Below are 26,503 nucleotides of genomic sequence, written 5' to 3'. Positions count from 1 at the left end.
ACTCTGGGCCTATAGAACAACATGGAGAAGCACCACTGGTTACTCACCTTATCAATTAGTGTTTGGAAAACAACCCTTTTTTCCTATAGAATTTGAAATCTAAACATTACGAACAGCACAAGAAGTTGGCTTAGATCTAACTGAGGCACAGATTAATCGACTACAACAGATTAATGAATTGGACGAAATTAGGCTCTCTACACTACAAAATACAGCATTGATTCAACAGTAGTGAGCTAAATGGCATGATACCCTGATCAAAAATAAAGTCTTCCACGAGGGAGACTGGGCTCTATTATATGACTCTCAGTTTCAGGACTTCCCTGGGAAACAACAGACTCGTTGGTTGGAACCATATGAAACCCAGAAGGTACATGACAATGGGACCATCACTTTAATCACCATTGACAGTTATGGATATACCTTCAAAGTGAATGGCCACCGAGTTCGTCTCTATCATAAACCACTCACTCGGGAATCCTTCTGCCAACAGCTACGTAGAGACACTGACATGGAGATTTTAGGAGAGGAAGAGAAGTCTTCCTCACTTGTAATTCATTAAGGAATTCATTTATTTTCACAATTTGTACATAATTTCTTTTCTTCAAACTCGTTTGTGTACATATGTTAGAACTAAATGTGTTCTTTTGCTCAAAGATTTCAATTTTTGCTGTTCCTTAAACGAATGGCATTTGCCTGTTCCTGCTGTTCCTTTTCAAAAGGAACAACATTTTTGATTTCTCAATTTTTCTGCTGTTCCTTTTCAAAAGGAACAACACTTTTGATTTTTCTATTGTTCCTTTTCAAAAGGAATATCACTTTTGATTTTTTTGTTGTTCCTTTTCAAAAGGAACAACACTTTTCATTTCTCTACTATTCCTTTTCAAAAGGAACAACACTTTTGATTTTTTTGCTGTTCCTTTTCAAAAGGAACAACACTTTTGATTTCTCTGTTGTTCCTTTTCAAAAGGAACAGCACTTTTGACTTTCTGTTGTTCTTTTTCAAAAGGAATAGTACTTTTGATTTTTCTGTTGTTCCTTTTCGAAAGGAACAACACTCTTGATTTTTGTTTTTCCTTTTTCAAAGGAACGACGTTTGCTTGTCTTGCTGTTCCTTTTCTAAAAGGAACAACATTTTGATTTTTTCTATTCCTTTTTCAAAAGGAACGTCATTTTGAGTGTGTTGCTATACTGTTTTTCAAGAGATAGCATTTTTTTATTTTTTGTTGTTCCTTTTTCAAAAGGAACGGCATTGGTGTGTTCTGTTGTTCCTTTTTAAAAAAGAACGGCATTTGAACTTTTGAGACCTATGCTCCTTTATTGTTCTTCTCTAAAAAATGAACACTTCTAGCATACTTTTTCTCTCCTTGTGAAATAGCTTATCCCTTTTACTAATCCAAGTTTGAGGATGCTTCTTGTCCCTGTTCTTTCAAAGTCTTTTAGAGACAGCTATGCACTTATGCAATGAATACAGAATCACAACATACTGAAATCAAGAAATTATAAATCGCTATCTTTATAAGGCTATGTATTGGTAAGAGGATAGAAGGAAGGACATACTTATCTTTTGTTGTCATTGTCTTACTAATTTTGCCCTGATTGGTTATCCTTATCATGCCATTCTTTTTAATCCCCCTTGATTTTTGTTTAGGAATAAGAGCAAAGGGTTTATATCCTCCTATTGAGATGATAAGACTTCTTCCACCATTCCTACTCTTAAGGAGTGTTGAACCACCCTTTGTTTATATATAAGGAAAAGTGCTTTATGAAAAAAGAAAGTAAAAAACCAAATGAATTATAAATTGTCAAATGCAGGATAGGGGGTCTCATCAAGAGCCAGCCTACCATGATCATGAGGATGGAAGTGAAGTGGCATTCCCACTATGGCCAGCACACCAGGGGTATGGTCCAAAAGGTATATCAAATAAACAAACCTTGCAACAGGAGGTCTCATCACGAGCCAGCCTACCCACTCTTCGCCCCCTCCTCGTGAATGGCATTATGGCTAACTGCTTACCAAGCCAGCATAATGGCCTACACTTTGACATTACATTCCTTAATATGCACATAAAGGATCATGGTTCCAGGGGTGAAATAAACAACTCTGCTAAGGTTATGGACACCTATCGGTAGCAGAGCACTGTTAATGGTATTGAAGTCACATTGATTACACCAATAGGTAGGATACTAATACTCTTTTGTTTCTTATATCCTAGGCACTAATCATACATTATTTCCTGACTTATATATCGCATGAACATTTATTACACCAATCATGGCAAAGGAGGTGACAATGACCACTTGAGATTTGGCAAGTACGACAAACGTCCTATCCCCCGGCCTCGCATCATATCACAGCAACCTCTTACGTAATACGCGATCCAACTTTACGCCTCGATTTTGGTAATCCGTTGTTTTTCTAAACATGGCATATTTTCATACGTTGTTCCTTTATGACTTGGTTACAAGTCGGGTGCCGCTCCTTTCTTTGACGCCTGGGGCAGCCTATCGCATTGTGGGGGGGATGTTAACCTCATTATTCCCCGGGTTATGTGTCAGCTCACTATTCGGAAAAGATAGTGTACCAGGAAATGGCACGGTTTAACAGCATGATATTTCTATTTTTTTCTACAGAGGTTGTTGTTCATAAGTCATTTTTGTTGCATACTCTATGCTCTTTCTAAATCCTATGATTATTACCCTCTCTGTGTTTCAAGCAGCACAAGCAGTTGTTGTTCCATTGAGAATCCATAGTGAAACCAGGGAGGCAGGGCAATTCGAAGCAAACCACAGGAGTTGACAATCTCGGCTGCTGCTATGGAGATCCTAGAAAGAGCAGCATGGCTGACTTCTCTCAGTCGCCTACAGGAGTCCAATGAAACAGTGGCAATGGAATTTCTGCAGAACCTGCAGGAGGATCACTCCACAGTGAGGGGGAAGCGGATAGCGGTCAACGACGATATAATCGCAGAAGTCTCGAGACTACTAGACACCGGACCTATATGGACATTAAAGAAGGAAAGACTCCAGAAGATCATGGAAATTTTCCAGGATGAAGTCCAGAGCTTAACGATTAAAGGGAAGGGATTTCTGCCGGCAAAGCTAGGAGAACCCTGGGCAGAATTAGCAAGAACAGTGCCAAGCTACATCACCTACGAGTGGAGAAAAGACGTGGTAAGGCCACGACATCTTAAACTCTTAGCTGTTCTAAAGCAGAAATGCTCTATAAATCTTCCTGCAATTTTGAATTCTTTACTTCATGACGTCGCACGAAGCCTAAAAAAGGCACAGCATGTAGAGTCAGTTGTCAGCCACCATGGATTAATCCGACTAATAGTTAGTCATAGCCTCACCTAGAAGCAAAGCAGCTGGGAAGAACTAATTGCAATAATTGAGGGGAGAGTGACAACACCTTCCCCAAAACGTAAACATACTACAAGCACACCAGAATGTCCGGAAAAACGCAGAGAATTAAGAAAGCAGAAACATGTTGCGAGCACATCCGAACGACCAGAAACATGCCAGGAATCAGCAAAGTGTAAGCATGACACTGATACACCAGAACAGCCAGAGAACCGCAGAAAATCGGTCTGGTTAGCCTGGACAAGAGGAAGGCTGGAAAAACTCCAGGAAAGCACCAGCCAGCCAGTGGTAATTAAGGATGAGCAACCCTCACGGCCAGAAGCAGAAGAAGAACAAGTCGAAGGAGAAAAGGAAGGAGAGGTCGAGGAGGCTGAGCAATCCGAAGAGGAAAATGTTGAAGCAGCTGAGCATTCAGAAACGGAAGCTGAGCCTCCTGAGATAGAAGCTGAGCCCCCTGAGACAGAAGCTGAGCCTCCTGAGACAGAAGCTGAGCCTCCTGAAATAGAAGCTGAGCATCCTGAAATGGAAGCTAAGCATTCTAAGGCAGAAGCTGGACAATCCAGGCAGGAGGAGGCAATGGGCCAACAGGTAGGGAGCCCACCACAGGACCCAGTGGGAGAAGATGAATTGGCCGCAATTTTGGCCAATATGGGTGAGTATGGCCAACCTTCCACTCCATCATACCTCTGCGACAAACCCCAGGAAGACGATACACCCAAAAAACCACATGCAGAAGAAGCAGAAGAAGGAAATCTACCTGTTCATGATGAAACAGAGATATGAGACACTGGACGAGAATAATCTTTTCCCAAGGCACCAAAGGAAATTCCAGAGGAAGTAGGGACAGAAAAAGAAGTCACGGAACCAGTTAGGGTTCCTACCCCATAACAGCCAGCACAAAACAGTGAAGAAGCACCCCAGGCGAAAGATCCAGGGACTAGTCACGGCCCAGAACACAGCAGAAAGCCTGCTGTTCCTTCTAATAAAACATTGGAAATTAGAGAATTACGAAAGGAACAATGGAGTTTATTGAGCATAATATCCCAGCTCCACTAGCAGATCAGGATCCTGAAAGTAAGGCAGAAGGTAAGGAAGACCGCCGGGAAGATAAAAATCCGTAGGATAAAAAGGCGGAGGACCAAAAATCGCCCTGCTGACCGAAACCCTGCTGAAGATCTAGTTGCTGTTCCAAATGAGGCTGAAGGTCCAGCTGCTGTTCCAAATGACGCTGAGGGACAGGCTATTGTTCCATTTGAAAAGGAACAACTGCAAGATGGTATTCGTGTTAAAAAAGAAATGGACAACAAGGAAATTCAAACAGAGGCACCACCCTCAGGGGTGATAAGGGTTCTGAACGCGAAACAACACAATAAGAAAGTTCAGGTAAAACTCTCGGCCTCCACTAATGCATGGAAAAGAGATCAAAGACGAGGACCTTGCACAAGGGATTGAAACAGGCTCAGCAAGAAATGGAGAGGCTTAAAGATCAAAGAGTCCCTCGTGAGAAGTATGAATAACTCCAACAGCAACTAAGGAACGTCAACCAATCCAAAACCCAGGCCTTTGAAGGGTGGTAAAAGGAACAAGAGAAAATTGCAAAGGTAACCCGTAGGCTAGATACTGTTATCAAACAGATGGATACCTTGTGTTCTTTATACAATGAAGTTTTAGCATGTAAGGCCCCTACCAAAAACTATGCTCTGTTTTTATTGGAACGATACTTACAATTAAAAATAAAAACTGTTAAAGCAGGCCCCCCGATACAAATTAACACTGTCAATGACTTTATAGATTTTTGTAAACATTATGGGGTGAAGGTCCAGAGATTGCTATGTGAATTTTATTTGCATAACCTCGTGCTAGATCAGGAGACTGAGTTGAACCCTGGCCCTTTTGTTGGGGACATTCAATTGCAAGCATTCATCTCATTCGGGGTTAATCAGATTAAATGGCTCAATGCCTATAACAATTTCTAGAGGCAGGAAAATGGCCTAGACTTGTGGGTAAGGGTTGAGCCTAGGGACCCAGTACGGTTATGGAAAGCACATAGAAACCTTATGAGAACTCCGGGTGTCATCGAAACGTTAGGACCCATGCACGAGGCACTCATTCAACAAAGTTTAGAATATTTTCTTTCTATCAAAGACCTCGCCATTGATGCAGCCAAATTCCAATACCGAATCTCTAATCCAAACATCCAGCTCAGGGATCCATTTAAGTATGAGAATTTTCAATTAGCTACCAACCGTTTGAACCTCTATGGCGAAAGCATTTTGAGGGCAGGGCCATCCTGGTTAGGATATAGATTCTGCAGTCCAATTATCTGGCACCCTGCACTCGGATATCAAGCCCTATATGAGATGCTGGAGGGTCAAACAGGCCAGTTCTTTGACTACATAGTCACTCACCATGGTTGTAGGCCTCCTCATGAGATTCCTTCTCCAGCCTATTCTCTCACTGCTTTGCATGTCAACTACAACGTTTTCATGAGGGCATGAAATAGGGTAAGTAGGGGGATGTGTGGAGTACTAAAAAGGTATGTTTTTAATGACCATTTCAATGGCTTTTTAGTGGGACTTGTGAATCTTTTACATCATGAATGTGGAAAACAATAGAGAATTGTGATGAAATATGTCGAATTAGTATGCAAGACTTAACCGTTGATAGTTGTCATTCTCCTGTGTAGGAAAGGGCAAAAACGAGGAGCTGCTGTTCCAAAGAAAAAGACAAGAACAGGGTAACTACTGTCCCTCTGACGAAGGACCGAGTGGAAACGAGGCTAAGTAGGTTGAAGCAAACCGGTCCGGAAAAGGAGGAGAAGGCACCAGCTCAGCGAAGGAGAAAAGAAGTGATTAAGGATTAACAGTTTGGCGAATCCGTCAGGATCTTCGATCCTGAGGGATCGTTGCTTTATTTATCTTATTGCTTAGACATCTCCACCATTACCCTTATATAAAGGGATGACACTGTTAGTTTTGGGATCATGCTTTTATGTAACTTTTTGTTAAAGATTGAACTTTGATCATCGAGTCTCGTTGAACTTGGATCATTGTACTTTCTGTTTCATGCATTAATATAAATTTGGTGATTATCTTATCTCTGCGCCTGAATTAACTCAAAGCGGTGTACCCTTGAGGCTAAGGGCCCGACCCCGGAGGACACTTGCTTCTGTATCACTACGATTTGATTTCTGCATGGTTTTCTTATCGTCATTAGTTGGTAATCTGATATGATTTATAAGTTACATCATATGCTCTGTTAAGATTCGTTCATTAAGGTTCCGTATATTGGCTCTGCACTATATCACCAATACTTTTAGAGTTGATTGAATGCTACTAGACTTAATTGAACATTGTTATCATTTTGTTACGAAGCTTATATGTTGTGTATTTGTGTTAAGGAAATTATGTGAGAGATGTGTTCTTTATGATTCAGGATTAATGTTGTTCCATTTTGAAACATAGTTGTAATTCATGTTGATGATTGATGTTAAATCAGATTACTTTTCAAGAGTGTTGTGTGCATGTATGATTTCCATATGCTATTCTATAATTAGTAATTAGTGTTGTTCCATTAGTGCGTGTTGCGTGATTTGCTTGGAGAATGAAATATTGGAGTTTTGATTACAATGAGTGCCTTTGAGTTGATAGGATAAAGATTGATTACTGCTTGCGAGGTTTAGCTATTCTATTGTTGTTCCATTTTAGAATTGTTGTTTCATTTTAAGCATTGTTGTTCCATTCTCGATTTGTTGTTCAATTTCCTATTTTTCGTTCCATTTTTATCTGTTTTACTCGCATTTGGTGTGAGAGAAGATTTGTGGCTGTAGTGAGCCTCGGCATTTACTGCCTCGCTCCCAACCCGTGGTCCATGCTCTAATTTCCTTTCCATCTGTTTTTAAAGGGATGGGCTATTGCTGTCGAACCCTTGACTGATAAAGTTGCCTAGCTTTAGGAGTGTGTGCTTTAGTCATTTGAAGTAACTTAGTCATAGACAAACATCAGTTTACTCTTGTATTTTTGTAGAACGCTGTACTACTAGCATTACTCTGACAAATAGCCTCAGATTGAGTCACTCTTTGAAATAAACAAGCGCTCCCGGATTGACATATTAATGTGAGGTAATTAGAGGTGAAATAGACCCTTTTTATAGCTCTACATCTATTACAATAGCCTAAAGAAATGTTGTGTATGTGTTGTTTTAAATGTGCAGCAAGAGAGGCATCCTCCCAGCAAACTTGTGATTCAAGATATCTGCTGATGTCAAGCAACCCAACATGTTTTCACCTTAGAAATATAGACCACTTCCTCTTTTGTAATGGATATGACAAGCTAGAAATTGTCCTTGGCAATAAAAATCCCCTTAAATATCCAAATTGAACCAAGCTTCATTACCTCTTAAACATAGAGGGAATTTTCCATGGAATTACAAAGTCCTTTAAATATCCACATTGAACCAAGCCTCACATCTTTTTAAATATATAGCGGAAATCACAAATTTATGGCTAAAAAATAAAAATATATCAGTGCCTTATTCTAGCTTGGCATCCTGAACAGAGACATTTTTAAGTGTCTTGGATCATTTGAAACAAGGCCAGAATTTAATCTTGAAGGCAGTAATAATGCCCAGGACCGTGAGATCAAGAAGTAGGGTTTTAAGTAGCCTCCAGTGATCATGAAGGACAAAGGTATGTAGTCCTTAAGTTGGGGAAGAGTCAACCAAAAATGAGGGGATAGGTTGCTTTGGTGACAGTGGTGACTATTATAGTAGTTCGAGCTTGGGTTTCTCCTTGTGGATTAGAGATTTTTTCATTAAACTAAAAGAGAACTATTATTAGCTCCTATTGGACATTGATCACTCTGTAATTCATCAAGAAGCTGGAAAACAAAAGGCTACGAAGGTAGTCCATGATACTATTGAAAATAATGAAAGTACCCTTCCTATTACCAATCAGCAGGTTGTAGCCACCACTTCCATTGGTGCTAGAATAAAGAAGGCTCATAGAAAGAAGAAGAGGAAGGAATTTTTGGTTAAAGATGATTCTTCGAGAAATTTCTTGTTGACATTTAAGGATCAGTTTATAAAATTCCATGTTGAGTTAGTTTAATTTGAAATAATAGGTTGGCTAGCTAAATAACAGGTTCACTAAAAAAATAACAAGTTGGCTAGCTAAATGCAAAAGTTTAGAATAGACACTAGCGGGACCTGAAGATGTAGTGTTTATAACAAATTGATATCTCTTATATGTTTTTGCAATTTGGATGAGTTTTACCTTGAATTCAAATGAATAAAATAGTAGTATCCAATCTACTTTTCATATAAGCTAATTGGAAGTTGTATGACCAGAGTTACAATAACCACTTTTGGACTGTTCTTGTGACAAGGAAACCATAGAATCATTATGAAGTGGAGTTTACATGGAGTTATTTGGTTAAAAGAGAAAAACTATGAATGGGAACAATCCTACTAAAAGAACTATCTAACAATCTTTGCAACTCTTTTTATTGACAAATTCAATGTGTGCCTCATTCTTTTCCATAACTTGTCATCTAGATGCCTGAGGCAAAGTCTAAAACCTGCCATTGCTAGAAATTTCTTTAAGGGCTAAATCAATAGAGACATCGATTGAAATTATACCTCCCCTTAAACGTGTAAAATAAAGGATTTTAAAACATATAACCACTTTTTTATTAGGTTTAACCGATTGATATTAATTTCTCTTGTGATTATGACCTTATTCATAATTCCTACGATGGCCATTGAACCCCCATGGCACTTGATGTTTGAGTTCTAAGAAAATTGCAGACCAATTCCTAAAGCCATAATTTTTGCCATGTATTTGTAGTTGATTCAATCTTCCAAGAAAACTTAGTTGTTAGTCATCCTCCTTGGTAGATATTGAAACTCTTCCACCCTTCTCCACCCATTACTTGTGGCTTCCCCACGATAGGTTTCTTCACCTTACTAAGTATTCAATTATCTATTAGAATCTTAGTGATTTGGCTTAGGTGCACAAAATTCTTTAGGGTTCTAATACCATTTGGCCTTCCTTATTGAGAACTGGAAACCTAATATGAAGTAGGAATTGCTATAATTTTTTAAATATGACACATAAAAGGTGTCATGTATTATAAGTTACGAAACTTATGAAACTCCAAATCTACTCAGTTCTACATTTTGTATCCAATTATGAAACTTATTGTAAGGAGGCCATCTAATTATTGAAACTCTTCACTTATAATAAATAAAATATTTTATGTATTTATTCAAGTCATGTAGATGCCTGCTTGACCTCCTGAAACATTTTATCCTTCACATATATGATAGTATAGAATTAGTGAAACTAGCCTTCAGAGATGACATGACAATATATTGTAAAAAAAGGAACAGTACAACAGATCTACAATGCCTCTCCACATAAGAAATTTCAAACTAACATGCTACTTAAATTGAACTTGTACCATAATTTAAACTACGATGAGAAATATATACCTTCATATTTGGGAAATTACTAATTTGCTGAAGTGTCATGTTATGTTTTCTATGTTTCCAGAAGATCAATATGTGTTTTTGTTGTATTTTAGAATCTAGATAAGCCATACAAAAACATGTTGAAGGCCATTTATTTGGTCCCAATTCTTTTCTGGAATCATTTTAGTCAGTGCCAAGGATTAGAAACAGATAGAAACAAAATGATACTCTAGGGATTTTACTTTTACTCATGCAACCCCAGTTTGCTTCAAGAGTTGTTCATGCCTCATTTGGAGATGATGAAATTGAAGTTTAACTAAAGGATTTTCTAGGAGGTAAGCCCCCACGAGAGAGAGATTCTGAAGCAAAATGGTTAAATGATCTTACCCATCAAATACATGTTTTTGTTACTATCATCCAAATCATAGCGAGAAATTTCAGAATCAGGAAAATCTACACATGTGTCATAAGTTTCATATATTTGGATACAATAAGTTTCAATATGTTAGACCTCTCGTTGGTATATCTTTACTCCTACCTTCTACTTCTTCCCCTTTGCCCTTGTAGAAGACATCAGGTCTTGAAAATAAAAACTTATTTTATAATGTTTCATAGGGAAAAAAGGATATTGGATCATAGTACTGATTACGAGCTTGGTAAAGGTGTTGAAGTGGCCAACCTTCTATTTAATAGAAATATGCTTGGATTTAATAAGAAGAGAATAGACTCAATTCTACATTTTGTATCCAAATATAAAATTTATTGTGAGGAGGCCATCTAACTTATGAAACTCTTAACTTGTAATAAATAAAATACTTTATATATTTATTCATGTCTGGATGCATGTTTAGCTTCCCGAAATATTTTATCTTCCACATATCTGATAGTATAGAATTAGTGAAACTCGCCTTCAGAGATGACATGAAAATATATTGTAAAACAAAAGAATAGTACAACAAATCTATGATGCCTCTCCACATAATAAATTTCAAACTAACATTCTACTTAAATTGAACTTGGACCATAATGAAAAATACGATGAAAAATATCAACCTTCATATTTGGAAAATTACTAATCTGCTGAAGTGTGGTGTTATGCTTTCTATGTTTCCAGCTCAGTGAAGGTGTTGAAGTGGCCAACCTTGTATTTAATAGAAACATGCCTGGATTTAATAAGAAGAAAATAGTTACCAATGAAGGATCATGCTCACCAATTATTATCAATTGTTAATGGTAGTTTGGATTGTAAATGTCTTTTAGTCTTCTTTCCTAACAAAGTTCTAGATATTTAATTCCTTTCTTAATTTGAGAAAATGTTTAACCTTGTTCTGTGTAGGAATGAATGTTAATGAAAATAAATCAACTTTGCAGAAAGGGGAGGAAGAATATCCTTCAAATGCAATTTCTGGTAGATGTTTAGGAACTTCTGCAAGTGCACCACAACAATCAATTTCTGTGGAAAGTGGAAGTGGTGTATGAAAAGGCAGTGATGCAGCAATTTCAACACCTTCCAGAAATAATCATATGGTAAGGATAAAATGTTTATATATTCATCAGCGAGACTAAGATTCTTTAGAGGCTGTAGGGTAAGTCTCATGCATTACTTTATGTTGATGGATATACATCTCTATGTTGCTGCAGGTAATGGAATTGATATAAATTGATAGTAGATTCGTATGTGTTTTTTCTCGTAATGGAAGTCATGGGGCACAAAGGGAGGTCAAATGAAAGCCAAGTGTAGACCTCTCTAACCATGGAGAGAATGTGGGTTGCTAATATGTGTGGAGTTATGTTTAATCCTTGTGGTTGGCTAGCTCAAAAAAAATCATGATCCACTGGCAGATAATGTTTCTGTTTGTTATACATGGTGTCCTTAGGGCATGCTTGTAATTATATTTGTATTAAACATTAGCCTCAGGGGTTTGTTTCACTTACTGTCGATTGTTTAACATTGTTGAGTTAGTCATAAGGTTTAGAGCAAGGTTCGGACCACATATAATGAGGTAACAACATGCCCATAGAGATTGCTTATTATTTAGCAATTGTTCCTTGTTTGTTTCTTAAGTATGACTCCCATTTTTTTCTCATCATGTTATCTTAATTAAATATTGAAATTCTTATATGTAGCATTTTTTAGCAACAACTATAGAAGGCATCTCTGAAAATTTTTACCATTGTGTATAAAATGCTAAACTACAGTAATGATTGATACATATTATAATCAATGGGAATTATTACATCCCTAGATCTCTGAAATTGATCAGTATGACTGAATCACTGGTGATATATCCATGTAAGTAAAATGAATACTCGTTCAAGTGAAAGTTCTGGAAATGATATGCTGAGAATGCCCCCTAGGCACATGCTGTAGTAGGCAGTAGGAATTGATTCAATGAACCAATGGCATGCAAAAAGTGTTAAACATGAGTCATCTCTAAGAGGAATAGTGACATGTATTCTCGAGGGAAAAAATGTTCTCGAAAAGGCAACTTTGCATAGTCAAAGGTGGTTAGGACATGCTCACAAAACAATACTATGAATGTGGGAGAGGTATTAAATATATTCACTCTATTTGGAATTGAAAGAAATATCTGATCTATGAAAATTGTGGATCCTTGTAAGAAGTTCAATTTTTCAGTATTGTGTATCCTCTTTTCTCAATTGAAAATACTTCATGCTTATATTGTTGATATTGTATGCTTGATTTGTTTGTAGCTATTTTGTAGTAAGAAGTTTTTTCTTTTGCAAGATGTTCTGAATTAAAATTTACAAACGAATTTAAGAGAAAAACTCAAACGAGGAGATCCTAAGGGTTTTTCTATAGTTTATGCTTCGGTGAACTCATTGTATTTGATAGTGCCACAAACATGTCTTGTTCAAAAAAACCAACATCTTTACCAAGGTAAGGTTTTGGTTCAATTTTTTTTATTAAGTAATTAATGTATTTGTTGTTCTACCAACTTTTACTAGTTTTTTATATTATAATATACTGAGATGTTCAATTTCTTCTTATAAACTGTTTCAATCGAGCCAAAATGTTCTTGACCTTCTAAGCAAGTCAGATAAACCAAAAGAAAGTGACGCATTAAAGTGCACTATATTAGGAAAATCAATGTAGCTAGCTATGGTTTTCCCACAGCATGCAACAAGCTACCGCTAGTCTTATCTCACCACACCCCTCCTAGGAGATTCTATTGGCCTTCAACTAGTGGCTCAACTTTCATGGCATGCTAGTAAGCAAGCAAGTTTTTCCTAAACTTGTGGATCAATAAGGTAATCCTTCATTAATTAATCAATGCAAATAGCTATAGTTTTCCCACAACATGGAATATGCTACCCCTAGTATTATCTCACCATACCTCTGCTAGGAGATTCTATTGGCCTTCAACCGATGGCTCAAATTTCATGGCACGCTAGTATGCAAGCAAGTTTTCCATAAAGCCATGGATCCATAAGGAAATCCTTCATTAATTATTAAATTTTAAATAATTATTTTTTAACAATTTATTCAACACATTAGCAAACCATGTTTCTCCACACATTTTTGTAATAATATTACAAGCACAAAGTCAAAGTGAGAGATTCCATTTCTCTCCAAGAGTGTTGAGGTTTGATGTAAACCATTTATCATTTTACAAACCATGGAGGTAGTACTATTTCTATAGGATGAAATATGAATTATATTTCATCTCATAAAGAAACAATAAGTGACTTACAAACAACAAATAAATAAGTACTTCCTGCAATTTATGGAAAATTTCAGTGAAACATAAATGAGAATTGCAGTATGCTTGGTTTTCAATCATTCAATGCATCATCTTTTTGTAGAAAAAAGGGTTGGCCTTCGATATGTTTAGCAAAACAACTCCCGGTCACCCAGTATTGGACCATGAATATTTGGTGCAAACTACTCAACACATAATGGAGTGTAGATAAGAAAGCATGCCATAGTGAGGTCATGCTCCCCACCAGCTATAGAGGCTTAAGTTCTCCGTGCATGTTAATGAGCAACAACTCAATCAGATTGCAACCCATAACACCATTGCTGGACTATTGACACCCACAACCCATGGAAAAAATTCCTAATAATCCATATTGATGAGACATGCATAACAACTAGAATTATGGTGGGAAACTCCAATACCAACATCATTGGCATAGCTGGATACCAACATCATTGGCAAGGATGGAGAGAGGAAATTTTATAACCCTAGAAGAGATTGTAAAATATTAAAAAATATATATGTTTAACTGTAGGCAAAGACATAGTTGTGTCATTCCAGCATCAAGATCCAAACATTAATTCAAGTCACAATGGGTAGATAATACAACATTAAGGTTTTCACATGGGTAGATTTCCTAGGAATCCTAATGTAGATAATAAACTCAGATAAGTTTCATGTAGTTTTATATATCGCAACAATTATTTGACCAAAATAACCTTTCTTTGGAAATAAACCAATATACCACTTCAAAATAAGCTTAATTCTGTTATTAAGCACAAATAACAACTTACAAATTCCTTTGGGAAATATATGGGAGAGTGCTTGTCCCTCCCAACCAACAAGTTGGCACCACCAACTCCTCTCGAGCATAGACTTCTTCCTTCTAGGAATAACACCTTCTGTATCCCCTTAGTAATATTTTATAAATTTTTACTAGTAGATTTTTCGTAGCATCTGCTTTTAAGGCCTGCTCCCTTTTACCAGGATTTTATTTTAACTTGGATGGGTGATGCTAGGGCATTATTACAAATTAGATTTTTATCTAATTTGTAATTAGACTTTTATTAAATTAGAAATGATATTTTTATCAAATTATAGATTACATTTTTATCTAATTTCTAATTAGAAACTAGATTTTTATCTAATTTTTAATTGGTAAAAGTCTGATGTAGTTTTTATTATGTAATTATATAAAAATATGTTGATGTTTACATTTTTTAATTATGTAAAAAGAGAAATGGTTTTTTTAGAAGAAAACATGAAGTGGAAAAAAGAATGGCATGAAGCCTTCTATAACTATTTTTTAGTGAACAATGTTATGAAGTCGTTTATAACTGTTTTTCAGTGAGGTCATTTATAAACAACAACATATTTTTACCAATTAGAAATTGGATTTTTACCAAATTTATAAATGTTTTTTTATATAATTACAAAATATAAACAATAATGTATTTTTACATAATTACATAATACAAACAACGATGGATTTTTATCAATTAGAAATTTAATAAAATTCAAATTTCTAACTCGTAAAAATCTGTCGTTGTTTGTATTATGTAATTATGTAAAAAAAAATTGTTGTTTATATTTTGTAGTTAGATAAAAAAAAATTAGAAATTTGGTAAATCTAATTTCTAATTGGTAAAGATCTATTGCTGTTTTTTTTATGTAATTATGTAAATATCTGTTGTTGTTTATATTTTTTAATTATGTAAAAAGGGTAATTTTTTTTAGGAAAAAACATGAAGGGGGGAAACAATGGCATGAGATCCTTTATAAACATGACAGCATAAGAGCTGGACCCTAGGAAATGAGAATCTGATTCCAAGAAAGAAAGAAATTGTCAAAACAGAAAATACGATTCAGCTTCAACATTTAGAGTGTTTTTATTAATCACTTCAATTTTTAACTAAGGTGTGTGCAAATTCCGCCCTAGAGAGCCATTATGAGATTATTCACCTACAATCCTTTGTTTTTCTTAGGAGAACATCGCTTCCTATCAATCTCTTCTACTTTGGGGATATGGCAACCTAGGAGGGAGGTGCAAGTGGATTAGAAAAGGTAAGATTACTTTGTTTTTATAAAATAATTACATAGTATAATATGTTTTATTTTCTATTTTAGGTTTGAAGTTAAAATTATAATTTTATAATTATACTATGTTGTAAATCATTGAAACTTGGATAGGGAAATAATTTGATAATGGAGTCCTTGCTTGAAGATGTTTTTCAGACAAAAGGACTTAAAAAACTTCATGCTTTGGATGTTTAATCCCTAATCCATTTTATTAAGAAAAAATCACCTGAAGCTAATCAACTAGGTCCAGGTAATCAACAAGCTTTACGAGAGCTGATAAATTCCCCATCCTCTCTTGGATCAAGAAAAAAATCGAAAAAAGTGTCATTAACATCAAACACTAATAATGAAGAACATTGTGTTTAGACATCTTATGTGATGGTGACTTCCGAGACCGCAAATTATTGTTCATCCGTAGATTATGCATCATCTATTGGTAGTTTAGGTACCAAGATAGAGTATGACCCTATTTCAGGGGAGATAAGAAGAACAGATGCAGGAAAACAACTCTTAAATAGGCTAAAGGACTCATGCCTTCAATGATTTAGAGATCATCTTCATCTCACATTCTCCAAAATTCCACTTCATCTAAAATATATGGTGATACAGGACATATTGAATGAATTTGGTAGTGGTTGGTGAGTTAAGAAGATAAAACTACAAATGTCGCTCAACTGTAAGAGGTTTCACTGCAACCAAACAAGAAAAATAAACAAAATGCCTCAAAATCAAAGACTGAAACAAAGACCATTTGACATACCTTTTAAAGTATGGAAAGAACTTGTAAAATCATATGAGAAGTTGGATGCACAAAGAAAGGCCGGCGATGTGAGCATTCATGTATTGAATTTTTCATTAAACATTATTTAGAATGTATTAGTACTTATAAGTATCTTAGACATGTATTTGTGTGAAAATAAATTGAATTGGTTTATGTTTAAGGACAAGGAATCCAAGGGAAGGTTAGCAAAGACAAAAGTCACTCATCATAGTGGTGATAAATGTTTAAAATCACTGATAACAACCTTTGTAAGTATATTAAACATGTGATATTTCTTTAAAAAAATTTGTACTAGAGGTTATTGTTATCTAATTTCTCCCTATTTACTGATTGACAGGAACTAAAATATGGAAGACCTCAAAATCATTTGGAAAAGGAGGTGTTGCAACAAAAGAGATGGGTTGAATTTGTTGTTTGGATGGACTCTATGTTATGTAATCTTAGTTGTATTTCCAATATATTTTTGAACCCTATTTTTATTTTTTTTCGTACTATTAGATATTATATCTTACCTCATTTGACGATTCGCATTGTATAATAAAAACATGCATTGTATTATGGACTTAATACTAACATGTAATATTGATCTTTTTTTCCAGAATGCTATAGGTAATGATTTCCAAGACGATGATCACGATGATGATCCAGAGTATGCTCAACATATATCAGGAGATGATGAGGATGAGTATGATGGTGGTGAAGGAGGAGATGATGATGATGGTTGTGCTGTTGGGATGATGATGTGGATGAGACTAATGGGGATGGTCAAGATGATCATGAGTATAATCTTGTTGGTGGTAGCTAGGCATGCGCATGCATTGTTTTATATGAAGAAATTATTTTGTAGAGTGATATTGTTATGTTTAGATGGATGTTGTGAATTTATCCTATATCAATGAAACATTTTGATTTGTTAATCATACGATGAGTTTGATTTGATTAAAGATGATGATGATATTATCATTATTATATTTTTATTTGATTTATATATTGGAAAGTATCATCATTATTTTGATCGAGAATTATAATCTATGATGATGTTACTATCTTTGGATGTATGTTGTTAATTTATCGTAGAATAATGATATTCATGAAATGTTTTGATATGTTAATCATATTTGAATTTTAATTGCTTTGATTAAAAATAATACTGATCTTATTAGTATTATGTTTCTATTTTATATATATGTGTTGAAAATTGTCAATGAATCATTGTATACGATGACATTCTTATTTTTTTGGATTGATGTTGTCAATTTCCCTTAAATTTCTTTACAAATGATTTTGAATTCTGATACATTCTTTAATGATATTTATAAACTATGATATATTTCACTATGCAATTTAAATTAGTAAAATGAATCTACAAAGGGGGTCATAGATGTAAAGAAAAATATACTGTACATAGGAATTCAAATGCGGATGTAACCATGGATGCAAAATTGAAAGTAAAATTGGATGTTAAACTAGGAATTAATACAAAATGCAAGCAGTGACGTACAAAGAGTTTTAAACTATAAGTGACAAATAGTGCAATATTTGACACAGAGAAAGGAACAACACATGACATACAGAAGGATATCAAATTGGGCGAAAACAAGGACACATAATTGGACACCAAACTAGATCCAAAAAAAGACAGACAACTAGATGTAAAATAAGATGCAGAGTTGAGTGCTAAAAAGAAGAAAAAAATGTTACAAATTAAGATGCCAAATGATGATGCAAATAATGGTGTAAATTTGGGATACAAACTTGGGTGCAAAAAAGGAAAAAAAGGATGTAAGAAAGGACATAAAACAAGATGCAAAATGGGGCTAAAAAAAGGTGAAACCAAGGATGCCATATTGGATATAAAAAATAATGCATAATAAGATGCAAATTTAGGCTCAAACTTAAACACAAAATTTTATGCAAATGTGGACACAAAATGAGGCAGAAAAAGATGCAAATTTTGATGGAAAAAATGAAGTAAAACTAGACGCCAAAAAAATGAAAAATTGTATCAAAAAGTGGGCTTTAATAATGGTGCAACATTGGACACACAAGTAGACAAAAAATGGTTCAAAAAATGGGCATAAAAATAGCTCAAAATTGGATGCAAAAAGTGATGAAAAGATGGTGTAAAATAAATGCAAAAGTGGACATAAAAAATGACTCTAAATTGAATATAGCATTAGACACAAAATATGATGCAAACATTGACACAATATATGACTCAACATAAGATGCAAATATAAATGCAATTTTGGATGCTCAAAATGATGTAACATTGGATTCAAGAAATTTTGTTAAAAATATGCAAAATTGGTTGCAACAAATGACGCAAATATGGTGCAAAATGGGATGGGAAAATGGAGAGAAATCAAATGTAAAAGTGGACGTAAAAAATGGTAAAAAAAAATGTGAAAATGGGCACAAAAATGGATGCCAAATTTGGTGTTGAATCAAATTCAACACATGGTGCAAAGATAGGCACCACAGCTGGTGCAAAAATAGGTACAAATTAAGAAGCAAAAACTAGTGTAAGACTAGATGCAAAACCTAGCGTAAGACTAGATGCAAAAACTCACACAAAATGGATGTAGAAAACGACGTTAAATTGGATGCAAAATACAGTGTAAACTTCATGCAAATGACGGCGCAAAAATGGAGGCAAGGAATGACACAAAATAGGAAGCAAAAGATGATGAAAAATAGATGCAAAATATGACACAAAACTAGAAGCAAAACCTATCATAAAATAAGATGCAGACATTGGTTCAAAATTTGACACAAAAAATGATTCATAGTTTGGTGTAAAAAATAATGCAAAATCTAGCGTGAAAAAGGATGCAAAATCGGGCGCAAAAAATGATGCTTCAAAAATTGTACAATAGAGCGAGATTTAGCACCATGTTGTTCATCACAATTATGAAAAAAATGCACTAAAATCTGGCGCAAATGGCTAGTTTTGTTGTAATAATGCAATGAAAATATTTCGCCTAACAAAATATATAATGGAAAAAATCAACTATATAGCGCAATGTTAGAAGCATCATCACATGCACAAGATATATTTGATCCTTTCTTTCTCGATAGTGATGCACCCCATCCAAGTATATTGAAGGAGAATACTTACCATGAATGGAAGTGTCCAATTTTGTATGAGTTGCCCAAGACAGAAAAAATTGATATCTTCGATGCAGATTATCTTGGTTCTAAAGCAATTTTCATTTTATTAGCACCTAGTAAAGCCTGTGGGGATGTAAATTTTTCAAAAGTATTCTATCTTTGGGTAAGTTGTGATTCGGTGGTTGAGAAAGAAATAGTTGAAGCGAATGGTAACATGGGTATAAGTAAATTAAGAGATATTGGCTGTGTACAAATCTGTCATAATTTCATCGAGCGAATGGTGTGCACTAGTATTTGGAATTTTTTTCCTTATTTTAATTGAAATGTTTGATTTTGTTAATTAAGCATGGTTTTTGTCGTGGGATACAAAATTATGTCGAAATATCAGAGACTTGTTACTTAATAGTTACTAATGAACACGAAACGAATATTTAGTAAGAGGAAAAAACTTCCTTACCCTAGCATGTTAGATACTCCAAATAACTTTCATATGATGACCTAAAATCCACACCATCTTGGTAAAAATTTACCTCCACATATATAAATGAGAAAATACATGAAAAGACACTTTTATGTTCTCAACTGTGTTCCTCTTTGGTTATTTTTATTGTGTTCGGTCCTTTCTTGATTCAAGGGCGGAGTGAAGCAAAGGGTTTGAGAATTTTTTCCTTCTTAGGATGCATTACATTTGATTTAGTTTTTTGGATTACCAAAGCATTAAAACCAATTTTAATTGTGTTCAGTTTCTCTTTGAAACTAATTCAGTTCGTTTTATTGATTTTTGGGGCATTTAATTTTCAAAAAATTATGCAAATCTATTAACTCTAATGTTTGGAATTTTGGAGTGGGAATATTTTTGTTGTTTAAGAATAGATCTTGCAAATGATATAAAAATATTTCATATTTTTTGGGTTTATTTTGTTGATAATGATCTACAGGTGGTCAGAGAAAATTAAGAACCAAATCAGTTTTGGGATAACTTCATTAGTGCTTGAGGCTAGTGACATATATATACAAAATGTTGCAGCAAAAAGAGGAAATAATAAGCTCCTTTACTGCATTTTTATAGAGGTAGCGAGAAAAGGAAAACCTCATCCTTTTTAGAAGGTATATTGTCTTCCACTCTAAATTGTTCTACTTGCAATGTTTCTTCATTTTCTTCATCCTTTTTTAAGTTAGGTTTCCTTTCTGGATTTTATTTAGAGTACTACACTTGTTATTTTTCTATTTGCAATGGTTTTTCATTTTCTTCATATTTTTTTAGCTTTGTGCATGCAAATATTCTTTTTCCTTTCGAGCTTTTATTTAGAGTCCTACACTGGTAAAGAAATTGCAGATTGACTCAATTTAATGATGTACATGTCAAATAACTCTAGCAGTACTAAACTTCTATTGTTCGTATCTTATTCATTGCAGGATATATAAATAAACGGAGCTTGTCAAGACAGTGGCCAGAAGATTGGGATTAGTCATGCAACTATTATACCAATTGTGTCGTCAATTTGGTCTATTGAAATGAACTTTTGTACTATTGGCAAGATTTTTTAGTGTACATTATTGCAAAGTAACTGTAATTGATCCGGAGCTTGAAAAATTAGATGCAATTGTGCATTTATTGACTGCACCCAAATCAATACATTTGTTAGGAACTATATATGCTCTACTGTCTCTGCAGTCATTTTTTCACAGCGAGATGATTTACAACACCAAAGGTGTTCATAAGAACCTCCTATGTCCCTTCTCCATATCGAGTAGCCAGATTAAATCAAACCCAAAAAATTATTTCCAATAACAATTTAAATTAAAATCTAAATATTGTTTGGGCAATCAATAGAATGTCGGATTTTGGGATAGCTAACTACACTGGAGATTAGTTACGCACAAGTATCTCAACAAATATATGGTCTTTAATTGCATTTTATTAACTTCAAAGAAAATCTCTGAAGGCCTTTTTGTCCTCTTAGTGACCTTGGTCTTGGTGAAAATCACTATACTTGTCAACTCTAAATCTTGTTAACATGACACTTAGATTGTCCTCTTGTGAGGTACCTTTATTGCAATTGAGATTTAGGAGATTATATCTTGTCTCACTAGACTTGTCTCTTGTCATTGAACCGTTGACGTCCTTATTGTGGGTCTACCTTGAACCTCATATAAATCTTTTGCCTAACCTCAAAATTTATTCCACAACCTTGTTTTTTGAAAACATATGATGCATATCATGAGACAAATCAATAAAAATTTCCTATAGATTTAAGATTCAATTGTCGTTGTTATTTTCTTAAAATTGTTCAAATTTCATTGCAATTAAATTAAATAAGATATTTTTCCCTTCAAATGTTGTTATATAACTGTGCTTTACAACTAAGAAACAATAATGTGTGGTCATTCATTATTCAATTGAAGTTATTGTTTTGCTTAACAAGTAACCCCCATTAATTTGTTGATATTTGGCTTGCAAAATTGGTTGTGAACTAAATGGTAGGTTGTACCTTATTTGAGAAGCCCTTTTAGAGGCTGTTGGAAAGGTAGAGAGGAGAAGCACAATATTTAATACACACAAACTATAGGAGCAGTTGTTCTTCTATTGATCACACAAAACTTGATTATTACAATGAACCGGGTGAAGGGTATTTCAACCCTTTTTTACTAGAGACTGACCTAATGACTTATGTTATGTTCTTAACCTACAAAGTAATACCCAAACACAGAATATGCGAAGAAAAGATACCCAGAACACAGAATATGCGAAGAAAAGATACCCAGAACACAGAATAGCAATGATTTTATTATTCAGAGAGAAATGTTCACAGGCCTCTTCGAGGGGGCAACCTCCAATAGAGCAGAGCTCGATTACAAAAACAAGACCCGATACTCCTCACAGGGAGTCTCTATCCTTTATATATGACTCATACATGCAATACCACGAGGCAATACCGTGGGTTTTATTAATACCATCTATCTAATACTATCACGCATTTGCAACTAACTGTGGTCCCATCATTAATTGCGGGTTAACCACTTACAAATATTAATATGGGTTTTATTGACTCTTGACTATGACGTGATCCCATGACATAAATAAGGGGGTTAGGGTGGGACCCTAACATTCCCTCCCCCTTAAGACTAGCCTTGTCCTCAAGGCTGAAGCTGCGGAAACTGCTGAAGAATAGTGGTTGGTTCCCAAGTTGCATCTTCCGGAGAGGTGTCTTTCCATTTGACGAGGACTTCCTTAATCATGCGGCCGCGCAGGTGCTTGTCTCGTGTGTCTAGAACCTGTTCGGGTTGAAGCCAGATTGACCCTTCTTCGTCTAATTCAGGTAGACTGGTTTGAACTCGGCAATTGTTCCCAATCACTTTCTTGAGGCATGATACATGGAAAATTGGATGGATTTTTGCCGTAGGTGGCAAAGCCAACTTGTAAGCCACTTCTCCAATGCGCTAAAGTACTTGGTATGGTCCGTAGAATTTTGGAGAGAGCTTTTGACAACCCTTATCTTTGAGTGATGCTTGCTTATATGGTTGCAGCCTCAAAAAGACCTGATCCCCTTCTTGAAATTGGCGCTCTGAGCGATGTTGGTCGGCCTGTTGCTTCATGCGGTTCTGAGCTTGATGAAGATTCTCGCGAAGATGGGCAAGCATGGTTGCACGATGTTGTAGGAGTTGATCCACTGCTTGTACTTTGGAGCATCCCTTGAGATAAGAAGTAGGGGAAGGCGGAAGTTGACCATAGACTGCTTCATAGGGAGTCATTTTGGTGGTGGCATGATAGTTGGTGTTATACCACCATTCAGCTAGAGGTAACCGCTATGCCCAAAGGTGTTGCTTTTCTGAAGTGAAACACCTAAGGTAGGTTTCTAGACATTTGTTGACGGCTTTGGTTTGACCATCTGTTTGCGGATGATATGAAGTACTGAGTTTGAGTTGAGTGCCTTGTATTCTGAAGAATTCCTGCCAAAAATTGCTGGTGAAGATCGGGTCGCGGTCGGACACTATAGAAGTGGGCATGCCATGTAATTTGAAGATCTGATCCATGAAAGTTTGAGCCACCAAGGTTGGTGTAAACGGGTGGGGTAGGGCGCAGAAATTAGCATACTTCGACAGTCGGTCCACAACCACCATGATGACTAACTTGTTCCCTGACTTTGGAAGACCTGTAATGAAATCCATAGAAACCTCCGTCCAAATTGAGGCTGGAATGGGAAATGGTTGTAAGGTGCCTAGTGTGTTGACGGTTTCCCCTTTGTGGCGTTGAAAGACATCACATTCGACTACGAAAGTAAGGACGTCCTTTTTCATGCCTGTCCAAAAGAATGATCTTCTGGTGCAAGCATACTGAAAGCCCGAATGTCCTGCAATGGGAGATGAGTGCAATTCTGCCAAAAGGCGACTTTTGAGGGTAGATGTTGGTGATATTACGACTCTGTCCTTGTAGCGAAGAATATCATTCTGCCACGAGTAGCCCTTGCTGGAATTAGGATCTACCTGCAATTAAGAAATGAGTTGGGAGAGCCCTGGGTGTGAAAGCCATTCCCTGCAAGCCTCTTCAATCCAGTCTAGAATGGGAAGGGAAATTGCAAGCATAGTACTTTCCTCCTCAAATTGGCGCGATAATGCATCTGCTACTCTGTTGTCTTTCCCTTTCTTGTAAATGATCTCATAATCATATCCCAACATTTTGGCTAACCATTTATTTTGTTGTGGGGAGGATAGGCGTTGCTCCAAAAAATATTTAAGACTGTGATGATCTGTGCGGATTTGGAAACGTCGCCCCAATAAGCAAGGTCGCCAGGTCTCGACTGCATGTAAGATGGCCATCATCTCCTTCTCGTAGATAGATTGGCCCAGATTCCTCCCACTGAGTTGTTGGCTTGTGAAGGCCAATGGTCGCCCTTCCTGCATTAAGACCGCCCCAATACCTGTACCCGAAGCATCACATTCAATGACAAAGGATTTGGTGAAGTCTGGTAGTGCTAAGACTGGAGTGGTACACATGGAATTTTTTAGAGCGGTAAATGCCTATTGTGCTTCCTTGGTCCAGAAGAAGGAATTTTTCTTTAGGAGTTGAGTGAGGGGCTTCGCTATGCGGCCATAGTTGCGGACAAATTTACAATAATAGCCTGTGAGACCCAAAAATCCTCTCAAGCTCTTCAAATTCTTAGGTTGAGGCCATTCTTGCATTGCCTGGATCTTTTTGGGGTCCACCTTGACACCTTCATGCCCCACAATGTGGCCCAAATAATCAACTTCTTCCATGCCAAACGAACACTTAGACATCTTGACAAATAATTTGTGCTTGCGGAGCAGTTGCAAGAGTAGATCTACATGCTGAAGATGTGCCGCCCAAGTGCCACTATAGATGAGAATGTCATCGAAGAAGACAAGGACAAATTTTCTGAGATATGGTTTGAGGATGTGATTCATAAGACTCTGAAAAGTAGAAGGGGCATTACAGAGACCAAATGGCATGACCAGGAACTCATAATGGCCTTCATGAGTTCTGAAAGCCATCTTGGGAATGTTGACTTCCTTCATGCGAATTTGGTGGTAGCCAGAGCGAAGATCCAACTTAGTGAATAATTGAGCCCCATTGAGTTCGTCCAGCAAATCGTCAACCACCGGAATGGGAAATTTATCTTTGATTGTCAACTTGTTGAGGGCCCTGAAGTTGGGACACATCCGCCACTCCCCATCTTTCTTGAGGACCATGACCACTGGGGGTGAATAAGGACTAATGCTGGGACGAATGACACCTGCTTCCAACAATTCCTTGATGATTTTTTCTATTTCATTCTTTTGAGTGAACGGGTATCTGTATGGCCGCACATTTGGGGGTTGGGCCCTTGGAACCAAGGTGATGCTATGATCATGTTCCCCTCGCGAGGGTGGAAGCTCATGAGGCTTGTCAAAGACCGTCTGATGGTTATTTAAAATCTGCTGCATCTGAGGATGAATTGGCAGAGACCTGGTTTCGACTACCTGGATGGCATTAAATTGAGCTACCACTCCATGATGGCCCTTTTCTAGCAATTTTTCCATCCGATGCGAGCTGATGACAGAGGTCTGCTGCTGCTGCACTTGCTGATCTGGAATAGATGATGTGTGATCCCCCAATAGAAAGGGAACTATGGTCTTGAGGAGTGTCAGGTGCTACATATTGCAATATACATAAGGGTCTGATAGTAGTACTCGGCCCAATGTTTCAGGGCTCTAACTAAGGAGGATCGACCGTACCCTTAGCCGTACAACCCGACTACCCTATCGTACGGGCGAGTAATCTCTCCGAGTGCTATTCTCGGTGTACTGTAGCCACAAGACGGTCGAAGGTTTATCTATGGCGAGGTTTCAAGGGAGCTAGGGGGCTTCCTATATACCCAGAGGGTACGTGGAAGGCAGTCCGTGCGCAGTTCTGTCTAATGCGCTACTACTCGAAGGGGTACCCACAGGGGTTACAAGGGAGTCCAACAGACATGACCACCTCTTGTATTTCCTGCGTGCATGCCTCCCCAAATCTGCAGGTTTATGCGCTTAACGACAGATCCCATGGTTTAAAGACGTCGGAACACGTCTCTAGCCAAAAAAATAAAAAATTGCTAAAAATTGGAGATCCCACCGAGCCCTGGAAAGTGCTCTGAGACCACTTGTTATGCTCTTAACCTGCAAAGTAATACCCAAACACAGAATATGCGAAGAAAAGATACCCAGAACACAGAATATGCGAAGAAAAGATACCCAGAACACAGAATAGAAATGATTTATTATTCAGAGAGAAATGTTCACAGGCCTCTTCGAGGGGGCAACCTCCAATAGAGCAGAGCTCGATTACAAAAACAAGACCCGATACTCCTCGCAGGGAGTCTCTATCCTTTATATATGACTCATACATGCAATACCACGGGCCAATACCATGGGTTTTATTAATACCATCTATCTAATACTACCGCCCATTTGCAACTAACTGTGGTCCCGTCAT

The sequence above is a fragment of the Pinus tabuliformis genome, chromosome 3_2 (assembly GCF_031772625.1).
Source record: "Pinus tabuliformis cultivar Carrire ecotype Pingquan chromosome 3_2, CPIR1, whole genome shotgun sequence".
NCBI lineage: Eukaryota > Viridiplantae > Streptophyta > Pinopsida > Pinales > Pinaceae > Pinus > Pinus tabuliformis.
This window is presented reverse-complemented; position numbering follows the sequence as displayed.